The sequence below is a fragment of the Lissotriton helveticus genome, chromosome 4_1 (assembly GCF_964261635.1).
Source record: "Lissotriton helveticus chromosome 4_1, aLisHel1.1, whole genome shotgun sequence".
NCBI classification, from domain to species: domain Eukaryota; kingdom Metazoa; phylum Chordata; class Amphibia; order Caudata; family Salamandridae; genus Lissotriton; species Lissotriton helveticus.
The window spans coordinates 1609422238-1609439908 of NC_136063.1; positions in this window are offsets into that span (position 1 = coordinate 1609422238).

The window sequence follows — 17671 nt, forward strand, 5'->3', positions numbered from 1 at the left end:
ACATTCAAAACAACAACTCAACACACATCACGCAATATTATTGTTACATCAGCCATGTCACAAAATCTCACATAGCAATTCACAATGCTCAACAATGGTCACGTCGGATGTAGGATGGCCACCAGGAGTATATGTTATAATGTTCAGTCAGTCCATATGTTGATCATTTCAAACATAGCAATAATGCTGAGCTGACACTCATGTACAATTACACAGGAGTGATTACCCATCAACCTTGTTGGGATTGGGGTAGAGAACTATATAAACAAAACAGTATCCCAACTGGTATAATTTGAGGACAGTTAGTGGGGACATGAATACAGCATTATCCAGGAAGGAACAAGGAGACTCAATATGATTTTCACGTGTGCTCAAGGCATCATTTTACTAAACATATTTAAAAGGGATAGGCAAGTACAATTACAGTTAATATCAGCACTGCAATTTCCAATTGAAGAGTAAACAACCCAAAGTTGTACAAGGTGCACGAGTGAAACAAGTGAATTACACTGCGGCGACACAAGTGACAGAGTGAACAGCGTGGGCGGCGCAAGGTGTTGGTGCATAAATATATACAGTGAATTAAAAAACACAGAGTGGTTTGTAGAAGGATTATTTTTCATTTGTCATTCTTGATGAGAACCACTGTGTGAGGGGCGCCTAGGATATTGCTGATAAGTCGACGGCGTTTCGATCCGTGGAAATTAGGATCATCATCAGGACTAGGAGGGTTCTTCGCAGTGCTGTAGGGGGAGAAAGGGCAGGTATCGGGGAAGACTGGCCTCGGGGGAGGGAGAGGGGGGAGGGTGGGGAAAGCCGCAAGAGTTATGGCGTGAGCGAGAGCGGAAAACTCACCGAATGTCGGGCCCCGAGGGCCGAATTAGGGGAGTCGATCTAGTGGGTCTGTTTCACTAGGTTAGCAGAGTAGCAGGTGCCTGGTTGGTCAACCCGTATGGTAGTTGGGCCATGGATCTGGAGATAAAAAGTTGAAGACCCGGTTGTGGAGAGGGGGGGAGGAAGCAAGCTAGCGGAACAGCAAGCAAGGCAAGAGTACCAACTCACCCAATCAGGCGTAGTATCGGAGAAGGAAAATGGGGGGACTCCCAGCGCCGAGTAGTCCGGGGGAGAGGTATGCCGATCAAAGCGTGATCGGAGGGGCGAGGAGAATCAATCTGGAAACAAGGAAGAATAGTAAGCAATAGGCGCTGTAGACTAGGCGAGCAGTGAAAAGGTAGTCAGGAGCACGGGAAGGCGTGCAACGTACCTGTCCTCGAGGGCAATGGAACATGAATTGATCGCTGTCCGGGCGTTGCTATGGCACCCGTGTGGATGAGACAGAGCTATGTAGGAATTGGGCGAGGGAGCGCGCTCAGTGACGTCAGTCAGAGTACGTTCGTGAGCCGGATGCTGATAGGATGGATGGAGAGGGGCGGGGTGGTGGGAGGGGAGACCGAGCAAAGGAGTAATCCGGTTGCTAAGGTGCGCTCTGAACTGGGCACTCGAGGGCAGTTGACGACAGAGTCGTGACGTGACTGAACAAGCCAAATTGATGGAAATAATTACACGCAAAGAATTTATTTTTCTCAACAACCCCCACCCACGGACCCCTGTCCTCTATGTCCTACCCAAAATCCACAAGAACTGCCATAATCCACCTGGACGCCCCATTGTTTCTGGATGCGGATCTATTCTAGAACCCATCGGCAAATATATTGACGCTATCATAAAGGAATTTCTCCCCATTACCGACACCTTTATTAGAGACACAACCGATCTCATCAACACCATCGAAGACCTTGATTAGAACACTGAACATAATCTCATGGCGGGTCTAGATATCGAGTCCTGATACACGAACATTCCCCACACAGAGGGACTACAAGTGATCGAAGCCGTCCTTGAGACTAGACCCCGACCCAACAAAATTCCCACCCAGGTCATCATGGATCTCCTGCGCATCACCCTCCAGAATAACTATTTCCTTTACAGAGACACTTTTTATTTACAGATCAAGGGAGTCTCCATGGGAGCGTGTTTTGCCCCTAACTGTGCGATTCTATATGTACACCATATGGAAAAGACCATCATCCTACACACCACCAATCCTTTCAAGGACAACATAAACCTATGGCGTCGATATATAGACGATGTCCTGCTACTTTGGAATGGCACAAAAGAAGCTCTCTTTTCCTTTATTGATTGGCTTAATCAATCCCAGGAGCATCTCCGCTTCACATGCAAATGCACACATAACGACTTACCCTTCTTAGATGTCACCATCCATGCTGAGGAGGGCAAATTAGGTACCCGCTTGTTCTGTAAGCCAACAGAAAGGAATACGCTACTTCATTACGCCAGCTACCACCCTAGAGGACTCAGGGATGGTTTGCCCTTTGGGCAATTCCTCCGTATCAGGAGAAACTGCAAGTGGCATCATGACTACTTTCGAGAGGCCGATATCGTAACTAAGAAACTTATCGCTCGAGGATACCCCAAACGACGTGTGTCAAGAGCCCATAAAAGAGCATGGTATTGTCACAGAGAACACTTGCTCACCAGTCAACCAAAAAAACCTCTCAAAAGAATCCCGTTTGTTTCTAAATTCAGCCCCAGCAGCAACAAAGTGGCCAAAATAATTAAGAAGAACTGGTCGATCCTCCGTGCCTTTGCTCCCTTCAAAGAGGAACCCTTTTTCTCATACCAACGCGGAGATAACCTGTTGAATCACTTGGTACACGCCATCACTTGGCCTGAAAAAACCACGAACCGCCACACTATCACTGCAGCATGGGGTCTACCTCCAGTCCTGGGCCACTACAAATGCCAGAATTGTTCGGTATGTGAACTTACCGTCAATACCAAAGTGTTCAAATATAAGAACAGAAGCTACACCTTAAAAAATCACACGAACTGCAGATCTACCAATGTGATCTATGCCATTGAATGCCCAAGTGAATTAATCTACGTTGGCAAGACCACCCAGAGTGTCAAGAACCGAATTATCCAACACAAAAGTCGGATCAATTGCAAAGTAATCACAGCCTCTTTGGTATCTCATTATCTTGACAAAAACCACAAGGATACAGACATCATTTGGCAAGTTATCGAACAAATGACATTTCCCACCAGGGGGGGAGACATAGATCCCTCTTGAACAGAATTGAATGTAAGTGGATGACACTATGCGATTCTGTCAACAGTGGATTGAACACTCTTGATGAGTGAAGCGGGACCATCACCATCTGAAATCCCTGCACTAACCTCCCTGTCTGCCCCAATGATCTGCTCCCTCCATCCGACCTACACCACCATTCCAGATTTCCCCCACTGTTCTAACCTATCCTCCCCACACAATGTGTTTTTGTCTTAATTGATCCTTCTGTATAACTACTGTAAGAATCTGTCGAATCATTATGACAACTGAATGTGTAGCTGTTATTGTTATTTATGATATCTTATCACACCTCAAACCTGTCCTCCCCACACGATGTGTTATTGTCTTAATTGATCCTTCTGTATAACTACTGTAAGAATCTGTCGAATAATTATGACAACTGAATGTGTAGCTGTTAATGGTATTTATGATATCTTATCACACCTCGTACTACAGCCTCACATACCCATTACTACTAAGTATACTGCCATTCAGCCCAAGGTATGAGTCTCCCATTGACCGCTTTTCCGGTCTTCAGCCGTTATACCACGACTCAATTACTCTGTTGTCAACTGCCCTCGAGCGCCCAGTTCAGAGGGTACCTTAGCAACCGGATTACTCCTTTGCTCGGTCTCCCCTACCACCACCCCGCCCCTCTCCCACCATCCTATCACCATCCGGCTCACAAACGTACTCTGACGTCACTGAGCGAGCTCCCTCGCCCAATTCCTACATAGCTCTGTCTCATCCACACGGGTGCCACAGCAATGCCCGGACAGCGATCAATTCGTGTTCCATTGCCCTCGAGGACAGGTACGTCGCACGCCTTCCCGTGCTCCTGACTTCCTTTTCACTGCTTGCCTAGTCTACAGCGCCCATTGCTTACTATTCTTCCTTGTTTCCAGATTGATTCCCCTCGCCCCTCCTATCACGCTTGGATCGGCATACCTCTCCCCCGGACTACTCGGCGCTGGGAGTCCCCCCATTTTCCTTCTCCGATACTACGCTTGATTGGGTGAGTTGGTACTCTTGCCTTGCTTGCTGTTCCGCTAGCTTGATTCCCCCCCCTCTCTACAACCGGGTCTTCAACTTTTTATCTCCAGATCCATGGCCCAAGGAGCACCTACATAGAACTGATCGGCTCCTTAGCGACTACCATACGGGTTGACCAACCAGGCACCCGCTACTCTGCTAACCTAGTGAAACAGACCCACTAGATTGACTCCCCTAATTCGGCCCTCGGGGCACGACATTCGGTGAGTTTTCCGCTCTCGCTCACGCCATAACTCTTGCAGCTTCCCCCACCCTCCCCACTCTCCCTCCCCATGGCCATTCTTCCCCGATACCTGCCCTTTCTCCCCCTACAGCACTGCGACGAACCCTCCTAGTCCTGATGATGATCCTAATTTCCACGGATCGAAACGCCGTCGACTTATCAGCAAGATCCTAGGCGCCCCTCACACAGTGGTTCTCATCAAGAATGACAAATGAAAAATAATCCTTTGAAATCATCTACAAACCACTCTGTGTTTTTTAATTCACTGTATATATTTATGCACCAACACCTTGCGCCGCCCACGCTGATCACTCTGTCACTTGTGTCGCCGCAGTGTTATTCACTTGTTTCACTCGTGCACCTTGTACAACTTTGGGTTGTTTACTCTTCAATTGGAAATTGCAGTGCTGATATTAACTGTAATTGTACTTGCCTATCCCTTTTAAATATGTTGAGTAAAATGATGCCTTGAGCACAAGTGAAAATCATATTGAGTCTCCTTGTTCCTTCCTGGATAATGCTGTATTCATGTCCCCACTAACTGTACTCAAATTATGCCAGTTGGGATACTGTTTTGTTTATATAGAGCTGACACTCAGGCAAGGTTGTAAGCACTGTCTGAACCATTACACTAGGTGGAGCCCAATTATGTGGCCAATGTTACTGTTGTGCAGAGTGACCCATCGGTTGAGGTATATAGCCTCTGTTTTTTAATCATCAAGTCTCACAAGACTATGGTTTTGCAAAAATGCTCTTAGTGTGGCAATATATGTTCGAGTACATGCTGAAAGGCAAAGTCCAAGTTCTCCAGGACATATAGACATATTGTCACTCAGCATGTTGGTTTAAAAATGAAACCCTTTACCATACCAGTTTGCAGTCAGACTGTCATGAGTGATGCCAAGATGTACATTCAAATATGTGTTCACAAATGTGTCACCTGCCAATATTTTGGAACAACTGAAGTGCAGAGCATAAGTGCATCACATACACTGTTGGATAGTGGCAATGATTGTTGTACACAGGTATGTTGAAGTTGCCCCCTTCGCTCTGGCACATACGGCATTCAATTAATTTTTTATAGACCTACATTGCCACAGACTAACACAGACATACTTAATTTGTTGTCCTTTTGTTTCAGACATGTGTCCATTGTTACACAGAGTGTGATCAACAAGTTAAACAGTGTGTTTCATGGAAATTATCTATACTAGTTAGGTGTATGTCCATGGCCGATCTGCAACTGTTCCCTTCCGGTAGACACCATGGTGTGGAGAGGTTAACTCTTATAAGAGTTCATATCACCTGTGATGTTGTCCCATCCACAGTGTAGTAAGAGGTGTTGCATACTCTCTTGGAGCAAGATCAGGTTGGAGTGTGGTGGCAACAGAAACTGAATATGTTTTTAAATCTTTACATTTTGCATGCTTGCCAAGAGATGCAGTGTTGTTAAATGTAGTCTGCTAACTTGCATTATGCTTAAGCTAGCTGTATATGACCTATATGACAAAGTAGCTGGAGATGTACATTTTGCATGTGTACTAAGGGCCTCATTATAATGTTGGTCAGAAAGCCTTCTGACCAACTCGGTCGCTGAATAGTTTCTGACCAAATCAAATTCGGGGAGTTCAACCAACCAATTACGATGTTTTTGAACACCATTAGGTCGGGATACCATTGACTTCAATGGGAGCCTATGTTCCGACCGACAACACAGGCTTCCATTACAGAGAAGGATGGGTGCGGAAAACCTCGCACCCTGGGGCCGGCACCCCATGTTACCTGCCACACTGCGCATGGTTGGAAAGAGGGGACCCATTGGTACCCCCACTTCGCAGAAATGGAGGCTTCTGGGTAAAGGGGAGCCCCTGTATATACATGTATAGACCCCAAAAGTTTAATTCCGACAGCCGATCCATGTCGGACAAACTGATTCAGAACGACTGTCCGAATCTGACATCGTAAGCGATTGGTCGAAAACGCGGTCGGCTCCGACCAACTCAGTTTCGCTGAATACCGTTCGGGAGTAAGCCAGAACCGAGTCGGAAAGTCTGAACGGTTTTTGACCATCGTAATCAGTTGGTCGGAAATGTTTTCCAATGTCTGTCGGAAACAAGGATTCCGACACAGATTCACATGAACTGAATGCTATTCAGAGCATTCCTGACCATTATTGTAATGAGGCCCTAAGTGTCTGATACCATGTCTTTTTTACAGGTCAAAGCCCATCAGAAGGTTTTCCTTTGGAGGATTATCGCCCAAAATATGCGGTCCATGGGGGTCACATATCGGTGCAGTGTCCACTGTTGAAAACAGTGGCAGGACTTGCAAGACTGAAGCAAGAAGATTGCAGAAGTCCAGCTGGGCCTGTCACCTCCAGGCAGAAGGGGCGCACGCTGTACCCTCACCCCCCTAATGTGCCACATCCTGGGGATGGCCTAGCCCAACCTCGCTGGGCAGTTGAGACCCAGACAGCAGCAAGGAGGGGGTGAATATGGGCCTTTAGACCCATGTGCAACTATAATAGTAGGTGCATGGTAATGACCCTTGATTATGGGCCACGTAAGGCGAGAATTGGTAGGGTATTGCCATTAATCCTATTCCATTGTAAAATGGGCACTGACTACACAATATTTAAGAAAATACCCTTTAAGTAATGTGGTCAAGCACAACAGAATTTTCCCTGGTCTTTGTATTTAGGCAACAAAACTTCTGTGTTAAGTGATGCTTGAGCACTTGACTGTGACATGCCATTCAATGCATTCAAGTAGCAGGCAATGTGTAATTGCAAGCCTTAGTAAATGGTGAATGATCTGTGTGCAAAAAATTGAAAACAGCTCTGGTGCTATCTGTTATCCAATGTAGCAGCTGGCATGTGTACACTAATGTGTGCTGATGTCACTTGTCAGACTGGCCTTTACCTTAAGTGAGCGACTGAATGTGTCCTATCTGATTTCAACCTGATTGCAGGTTTAGGCCTATGTGTAGGTGACAACATATGTCTGTGATTGGCTAACAGATTAAGTGTATCCTCGTAACAGGGGGTAACTGCATGGATGTGAGAGTAACACACTCCCAATGACATTGATAGGTTTTTACAGGGGGCTTAAATTTGGTGAGGGCAAAATATACATTGTTTGGCATCATAAATGGGATGTCTGGAATTGTGCCTTAACATACATCTGAGAAGGGCAGATTTATTTAGGTGAAGAGCACAACTGTGTGTATGCTGGACAAAACGTGCAAGATGATATTTATCAAGGAATGATAGGCTGACTTGTCGTGGTGAGGTACGGACATCAACAGGATTCAAAGGCTTATATGTTGTATTGTCAGTAGGTGTGAAGATACATGATTTTCATTACTATTATGGGCACGCCTAAGGATTCTACATGGCCTCGTGGTATTATAAGTCACACGTTCTTTAAGTAATCTACAGTCATTGATATTGGCCGTGTGATAAGCTGTGTTTACATGCACCAATGTTTAAAGTATTGACAACTTTAGACAAACTATTTCATAGCTGCACTATGCTAACATGACACAATGTTTGTAGACATAATCTTGCTTATCAAAGCTTATATTCTATGTGTGACTTATATATGAGTTACGCATGTGACACAACTGCTTCATCTGCCAGTGGACAGATGTGCAAGCATCACACGAACAGTGTGAAATGGCTTATTCCATGCCTCCTACATCTTGATGGCGACATATCAAATTTGGTTCACTGAAGCAGTGCCCTCCTTTTCAGCATGGTCTGGATTATAGATATCTCACTATATACTGATTGTCAAGCTTTGCAGTGTTAGTCCATTTCTTAGAAAAATGCTACAAGCACATAGGAAGTAAGAGACAAAATGTCAAGAGGTACATACATGTGGGTAAGATATTAATGAGGAGAAACATGAAGTTGTATCACACTATGATTCTGACACCATTATGTGAGAGTGTGAAAAGGTCTTGTAGCTAACAGTCATGTGCTGTATATGGCTACATATCAACTACGTTTTGTCATCCAAGTACAAATTGTGACATATGCAAATCGATGTACACCTAAGTAGCCAGTATATATCAACTAATTTGGATTTAAATGTGTTTTTCAGCATCACACAACGGCAGCGAAGAAGATAGTGCCACAACTGTTGGGAAAGCAGCTGGCCAAAGTAGTTCTCCTGCTGGCAGTGAGCAAGAGGGAACCAATGGCACAGAGGGTCATGGGAGTGTCACAGAGGAGCTGACAGATGCGATGGGTATGTCATCTTTGTCCGAGTCCAGCTCCAGTGATCCCTCCCAGGTTTTGGTGGATTTCCTTCGACCTGTGTCCACTCGATTTCAGTCCACCACCTCTACCATCTCCACACTCACTGTTGCTCCTCAGCCACCTGTCCTTGGCCAGTCCCCTAAAAAGGGAGAGGAATCTCCTTTGCATGAGAGACCTCACCCCCTGCCTGTCTCCCCTGAGTGTGGAGGCCATTGACCGCTTGAGGAAGATCCCTGTGGGTCAGACAGCAGTTCTGAATGTCCTCCAGGTGAATACCAATCAGCTGACACAGATGGCATATGTCCTAGAGGGTATTCAATCTGACATGTCTACCCTACAGAGATCCATTCAGGCTCCACCTCTACACACTCATGGTAGCCTTAACTCAATTCCAACTTTGCACTCACCCTCCTGCCTCTTCCCCATCACACTATTTTGATACTTGTCCAAAGCACATACAAACGTGACCACATATCGACCTCAACATCGACATACAACACACAAACACACAGACTAAAGGCCAAAGACAAACACACTCTCACTCAACAGACACAAGACTTCCTCACTTGAACAGCCACTGATATGCAGGCAGACAAAACACCCACTGTGCCACATAGCTCACATACAGACGAACAGGCAGACACCACAGCATTACACACAGCCACTACAGACTCCACACCAGCAGACACAGACATGCCACATACTTCACAACCCTCTTCCTTCACAATCCCTACCCTTGCCACTCCTCATACCCAATCTTCCCAAAAACTCAACCTGATTGCCCTCTTCCCTACCCAAACTGACTGACCCCCTTCCAAACTTAAACATAAGACCCTGCCACCCCTGCCAAACCCTTTCACATTCGACCCCGAAAAAGCAACACAGCCCCCTACTAAGACTCAAAGGAACCTGAAGAAGAAAAGCTCCCCATCCTGCCAATGCCCCACTCTTTCCTAACCCCAGCAGACCATCTTTCCCATCCAAACCCAGTACTTCCACTGGGAAGAAAAGTAAGGTAGTAAAATTCCCCCCTCCCTGTTCCTTTCAACACCCTTCATGGTTATAAGATCACCAAAATGTTGAAACACAGCACCCCCAACTGAATCCTGCCTTACCACTGACCCAGCCGACCCAACGAATCCTGAGCCCAGCCCTTCCAAGGACCAAACCGCCTTACTCTAGTTTTGTTAGTTTGGTGCCTGGCCTGCTCCCTAGATGCCCTTTCCAGGGAAGGTATCCCTATGTGTTATATCTGAAGGCAAATTTGGATGGGCAACAGTTTGCTGGCCCACAACATGGACTTTTGGACTGGTGATTGGCCTTTGTCTTATACAGATATCCTATGGAGGCTAAATAAAATAATTACTTTTTTGGTTATTCCGGTTTCCAACCATTGCTACATGTTAACTGTGATTTCTGGGTAATTTGGCATATGTGAGTACAGTTCAGTTTGCATATGAATTTGATGTGTACAAAGTGAATATTCTTGATAACACACTTGCATGTGTTTTGTATCTTCATACGTGATAGGTACTTTAGACACATATGTACACAAAGCATTGTGTCAATTGCAAATTATGTCTTAATATATATGGGCCAATTGCTGTTTCCTCTATGGATCTTGTTATGAACTTTTAATGACACAGTTGCCTCATGTGGATGCTACTTTGTGCCATTACCCATTAGTCCCAGTTGAAACTAATTCCCACTGTCCTGTCCACGTGGAGACTGTGAGGTGGCTACAAATCAGACTGTGTCCAGGCCCTGTCAGCTTCTAGGACTCCCCTAAATTTTGAGAACCATTTTCATGGAAGGTATCAATGCACTGTGGCATCCTGATGTTGTGAAACTTTAGTGGTTGTAATGACATTCACTTTACTTGCCTATTTCATGTTGGTGCTGTGTGCATCTCCAAGACAGTGCTTAGTAAGTTAAACTGCGTTTGTCTCTTTGAAATTCCCTACAGATGTATATGTCAGTTGCATGAGGACCTAGCTTATGGTGCAGGAAGCGGTATAATAGGAGTGGATAGCTAGTTTAATTATGGTGTGATTGTCTTGATTTATACTTAATTACACACAAATGTACATAATCTTCTGGGCTCAAATCACAGGTAAAGTATGTCAGTCTGTGTATGGACATTATCAGTTAACTGGACATTGCGCACATCATGCTGATGTGATATGGATTTATGTTCTGCACACATGGCCCCAGAAAAGATCTTCCAGCTAGGGATGAAATTCATCATACTTTACTATGGTTTTCAGCCTCCAAGGTGATGTATATGCTATCAGAGGATAATGTTTGTTGTAAGGTGTGGGTCACAGTTGTCATGGAGTGTTTGTGTGACAAGAGATGTGGAGTGCGTGTATATGTCTAGGTAGGATGTGTCACCTGCTAACAGTTGCAGTTACACAAGCTTTAGGACTTCTGGGTTGTGGTAGAGTGAATCAGTCTAGTGATGGTTGTATTGTGACTACTTTATCTTGTCCATCACAACATGAGTTTGAGTGCCATCATTTAACAGGGAATTAGAGGGGGAACTAATAGGGATGTGCATCATGTCTATGTGGCCACCTTATACATCCAAATTAGCCACATGAATGGGCGTTTTACTTAGTGGTACACATATGATATGTCAATACTTCTCGCATATGACAAGATCAAGATAGGTGAACGCACACCTTACATTGTACCTAAGATGCCAAAGTGTTTGTTATTGGCAAAGGTTGTCATTATCAATTCACTTTGGTTACACACATCTAACTTCAATACAGAGAGGTTTGTAGTAGGCTCAATGCTGGCAGAAGGAGATTGTGGTTGTAGTGTTACAGATATCTAAGCGTTTAGTTCTGGTGCAGTAGTAGGTGTCTTTTCAAGATGTTGCTGCACTCAATGGAGTTTAGGTGGAAGCTTTCTGTGAAGACATGTTTTACTACTGCAAATGCTATGCACTATCATTCACAACTCCACTGATATGCACTTGTCAGTGCTCACTCATCCAATGCACCTTCTAGTCCCCTACTGTGGTACTTCTCAAGGTATACCTTTCACCCTGACACTGCACTGTCACAACCTTCACGATGCAATTTGGAAGCTCAGCTGGAGTCTCAGTCTTGGGTCCCAGCAGTGGTGGTGAGGGTAAATCTATGACATAATATCGACAGACAGAATATAGACATACAAAAATATCGACACAAAAATATCGACATCAAAAGTATCGGAGTTCTATCTACATAAAGGTAAGTACAAAAATATCGAAAAAAAATATCGTAGTACAAAAATATCGAAGTTAAAAATATTGTTTTTTTAAATGTATTAATAATAATGTAAAAATAATTTTAAAATACATATAATTTAACAAATTATAAATATAAACATTAAAACATATTTAAAAAATAATAACTAATACATATACATTTAAAATAAATTAAAAACTCTACATATAAATTAATATATATACTTACTCCACATATTGCAACAGTAGGAAAAGCGTTGGATAGCGTAGGAGTAAAAATTACTATTCCCACTAGAGAGGGTGCAACTGTAGGGAAAACATTGGATAGCGTAGGGGTAAAAATTACTATTCCCACTCCAGAGAGTGCAACAGTAGGGAAAGCGTTGGATAGCGTATCCCACTCCAGAGAGTGCAACAGTAGGGAAAGCGTTGGATAGCGTAGGGGTAAAAATTACTATTCCCACTCCAGAGAGTGCAACAGTAGGGAAAGTGTTGGATAGCATAGGGGTAAAAATTACTATTCCCACTCCAAAGGGTGCAACAGTAGGGAAAGCGTTGGATAGCGTAGGGGTAAAAATTACTATTCCCACTCCAGATGGTGCAACAGTAGGGAAAGCATTGGATAGCGTAGGGGTAAAAATTACTATTCCCACTCCAGAGAGTGCAACAGTAAGGAACGCGTTGGATAGCGTAGGGGTAAAAATTACTATTCCCACTCCAGAGAGTGCAACTGTAGGGAAAGCGTTGGATAGCGTAAGGGTAAACATTACTATTCCCACTCCAAAGGGTGCAACAGTAGGGAAAGCGTTGGATAGCGTAGGGGTAAAAATTACTATTCCCACTCCAGAGGGTGCAACAGTAGAGAAAGCGTTGGATAGCGTAGGGGTAAAAATTACTATTCCTACTCCAAAGGGTGCAACAGTAGGGAAAGCGTTGGATAGCGTAGGGGTAAATATTACTATTCCCACTTCAGAGAGTGCAACAGTAGGGAAAGCGTAGGATAGCGTAGGGGTAAAAATTACTATTTCCACTCCAGAGAGTGCAACAGTAGGGAAACGTTGGATAGAGCAGGGGTAAAAATTACTATTCCCACTCCAGAGAGTGCAACAGTAGGGAAAGCGTTGGAGAGCGTAGGGGTAAAAATAACTATTCCCACTCCAAAGGGTGCAACAGTAGGGAAAGCGTTGGCTAGCATTGGGGTAAATATTACTATTCCCACTGCAGAGGGTGCAACAGTAGGGAAAGCGTTGGATAGCGTAGGGGTAAAAAATACTATTCCCACTCCAGAGGGTGCAACAGTAGAGAAAGCGTTGGACGGCGTAGGGGTAAAAATTACTATTCCTACTCCAAAGGGTGCAACAGTAGGGAAAGCGTTGGATAGCGTAGGGGTAAATATTACTATTCCCACTTCAGAGAGTGCAACAGTAGGGAAAGCGTAGGATAGCGTAGGGGTAAAAATTACTATTTCCACTCCAGAGAGTGCAACAGTAGGGAAACGTTGGATAGAGCAGGGGTAAAAATTACTATTCCCACTCCAGAGAGTGCAACAGTAGGGAAAGCATTGGAGAGCGTAGGGGTAAAAATAACTATTCCCACTCTAAAGGGTGCAACAGTAGGGAAAGCGTTGGCTAGCATTGGGGTAAATATTACTATTCCCACTGCAGAGGGTGCAACAGTAGGGAAAGCGTTGGATAGCGTAGGGGTAAAAAATACTATTCCCACTCCAGAGAGTGCAACAGTAGGGAAAGAGTTGGATAGCGTAGGGGTAAAAATTACTATTCCCACTCCAGAGGGTGCAACAGTAGGGAAAGCATTGGATAGCGTAGGGGTAAAAATTACTATTCCCACTCCAGAGAGTGCAACAGTAAGGAACGCGTTGGATAGCGTAGGGGTAAAAATTACTATTCCCACTCCAGAGAGTGCAACTGTAGGGAAAGCGTTGGATAGCGTAAGGGTAAACATTACTATTCCCACTCCAAAGGGTGCAACAGTAGGGAAAGCGTTGGATAGCGTAGGGGTAAAAATTACTATTCCCACTCCAGAGGGTGCAACAGTAGAGAAAGCGTTGGATAGCGTAGGGGTAAAAATTACTATTCCTACTCCAAAGGGTGCAACAGTAGGGAAAGCGTTGGATAGCGTAGGGGTAAATATTACTATTCCCACTTCAGAGAGTGCAACAGTAGGGAAAGCGTAGGATAGCGTAGGGGTAAAAATTACTATTTCCACTCCAGAGAGTGCAACAGTAGGGAAACGTTGGATAGAGCAGGGGTAAAAATTACTATTCCCACTCCAGAGAGTGCAACAGTAGGGAAAGCGTTGGAGAGCGTAGGGGTAAAAATAACTATTCCCACTCCAAAGGGTGCAACAGTAGGGAAAGCGTTGGCTAGCATTGGGGTAAATATTACTATTCCCACTGCAGAGGGTGCAACAGTAGGGAAAGCGTTGGATAGCGTAGGGGTAAAAAATACTATTCCCACTCCAGAGGGTGCAACAGTAGAGAAAGCGTTGGATAGCGTAGGGGTAAAAATTACTATTCCTACTCCAAAGGGTGCAACAGTAGGGAAAGCGTTGGATAGCGTAGGGGTAAATATTACTATTCCCACTTCAGAGAGTGCAACAGTAGGGAAAGCGTAGGATAGCGTAGGGGTAAAAATTACTATTTCCACTCCAGAGAGTGCAACAGTAGGGAAACGTTGGATAGAGTAGGGGTAAAAATTACTATTCCCACTCCAGAGAGTGCAACAGTAGGGAAAGCATTGGAGAGCGTAGGGGTAAAAATAACTATTCCCACTCTAAAGGGTGCAACAGTAGGGAAAGCGTTGGCTAGCATTGGGGTAAATATTACTATTCCCACTGCAGAGGGTGCAACAGTAGGGAAAGCGTTGGATAGCGTAGGGGTAAAAAATACTATTCCCACTCCAGAGAGTGCAACAGTAGGGAAAGAGTTGGATAGCGTAGGGGTAAAAATTACTATTCCCACTCCAGAGGGTGCAACAGTAGGGAAAGCATTGGATAGCGTTGGGGTAAAAATTACTATTCCCACTCCAAAGGATGCAACAGTAGGGAAAGCGTTGGATAGCGTAGGGGTAAAAATGACTATTCCCACTCCAGAGGGTGCAACAGTAGGGAAAGCGTTGGATAGCGTAGGGGTAAAAATTACTATTCCCATTCCAGAGGGTGCAACAGTAGGGAAAGCGTTGGATAGCATGGGGGTAAAAATTCCTTCCCACACTACTCCCCCTTTAACACACAACACACTACACATACAAAAAAACACAATTAATATAAACATCAATTAATCAATTAATAACAATTAAAATTATTACATTGATGTAGTTATAAATTAACTAATTAACACATATTAATTACCAATTAATAATTAATTACCAATTAATTATTTAACAAGATATTTACAAGAATAAACAATATTTATTAATTAATTATTTATAATTAATATTATGAAGTAATTAAAAAAACTAATTACGAATTAATTAATTAACAATTAATTAACAAATAAATACCAATAGATAAATACAATCTCTTTAATTAATTTAATTTAATTATGTCACACCCTATTCCCCTATAAACACACAACCCACTACACATAAATAAATCTTATAAAAAATGTAATTGTCATTTAATCACTTAATAATAATTAATTATCAAATAATTATTATTTAACAATAACAAAAAATAATAAATATTACTACATTAACTCTAATTAATGTAATTAACTAATTAATAATAATTAATTACCAATTAATTAATAATTAATAATTATTTCTTAATCAAAATTTTTTTTTAAAATAATTAATTAATTATAATTACATTACTTCCCACCCTATTCCCCTATAAACCCACAACCCGCTCTGATACTAAAACGCAAAATGTAAACAAAATTACTAATTTCTAATTATACATTAAAAAACATGTTAACCAAACATATAAACAACATAATAAAATACATAACACTTAACAAAATTTCGATATTAGTAACATACATACCTTAATATCGATATTCTGTCTATCAATATTATTGCACAACGATATTCTATACCATCGAAATTAAAACATCGATATTATTGTATATCGATATTTTAATTTCGATATTTTGTCTCTCTACCGGTGAGGGTATTGGGTTCAGGGAGGAAGTTGTGGGCCAAGGTATTGGTATCATTGGCACATACTTTTACGTGTGCATTGATATTATGATGCCATGCCATGGGGCACATATAGCAGTTGTGAGCTCACCATACATATATACATATATGTGTCTATGCGCATTGGTAGTCCTACCTTTATTTGGGCCTGTATTTTCTGATCAGATTCTAGTCACTCAATGCTGAGATTCCCTTCCTCATCATGCTCACTATTATAAAGGGCAGTTTTAAATTGTTGCACCTTGGCTTTGTGGTCACTTTAATGGGTACGGGTAGGTGTGTCACTTTCCGGTGGTGACGTCTGCGAAGGTTCTGATTTTGCTGGTCATTTAGTAGGTACAAAAGCAGTATGACGTGCAAAATAGGCTCCATGGCTACACAGGAAGTGTGAAAGTGTGTAGTGGTGAGTTTCGGCCTTATAAGCCTCCCCTGCTGCCAGCTCAGATGAGATGGTTGGACCGACACAGACGGCACGCCAGAAATACGCATCGTAATTGGGTGACCTTTCCAGGGTCTAACTGATCTTCGATCATCTCCATTGGTCATATCCGAAAGCTACATGGTCGGAATTTCCTGTTGTAGTCAGAAGGAAAACGTTGGATATTAAACCATGTATTCCAATGCATAGTAATCCTGCAGTTGGAGAAACCGCTTCTAACGCAACATTGGGCAGACAACCGACCCCGAAAAGACCACAGAAGTACCTCCGCCCAACATCGTAATCTGGCCCATAAAATACACCTAAAGCCTATTGCAGGGCAGATTAGGACCTGGACAGTAAAACAACATCACAGGATAATGATAAGTAAATCAGTATAAAATTAAAATGAAAGTAACATGTGCCCCCCTGTGTGCATGCACACCAGTGCCTGCACGACATGAACTGCAGTAGTCCATGCCGTGCAGGGACCGCCTTTGAGGTTCTCATTGCGGTGCCTATTTCAGAGGCACCGCCCTAGGAACACCAAAGAACCGCCCACCAGGCAGGAGAAATGTCCTTATCTGATGGGCAGTTCTTACATATGTTTGTGGGTGCAGGAGGTCCTGCTACCGCCGGTAAAAAAGGCCCATAATTGGGTCTTCTAGTGGTATTTATGGCCTATTTGTTGTGAATGTTAGACGTACTTTCCTGTCCCCCAAGCAGTGCTTAATTTGGAAAAAAATAAGTGTCAGGGCTTGCCTCAGGAGGCCTCTGCATGTTGTCCCACACAATGCCCCTGCCGGGGCCACCAAAAATTGTACCAACACAAGTACTAACATTAACAGCCCTACAAGCGTGACAGTTTGGACAATTTTAAGCCCCCAGAGCTATAACAATGGCTTGGGTGGCAGGTGACATGCATTTTTCATGTATATTGAGTTAATAATTAACTGTTGTTGTCCTCATCTCTAAGTTAGCCAGACAGCGCCATCTTGTGACTGAGTGTCACAGGCCCCGGTGCTTACAATTAAGTAGCGGTGCCGAGCACCGGAAACCACTTGCTCAAATTAAGCACTGTGCTAAAGAGGACCTTTTTATGTGAATAATTGTGAGAAATAATAAAGGGGTAAGGTAATCACTAGACTTTTTCCTCAAGAA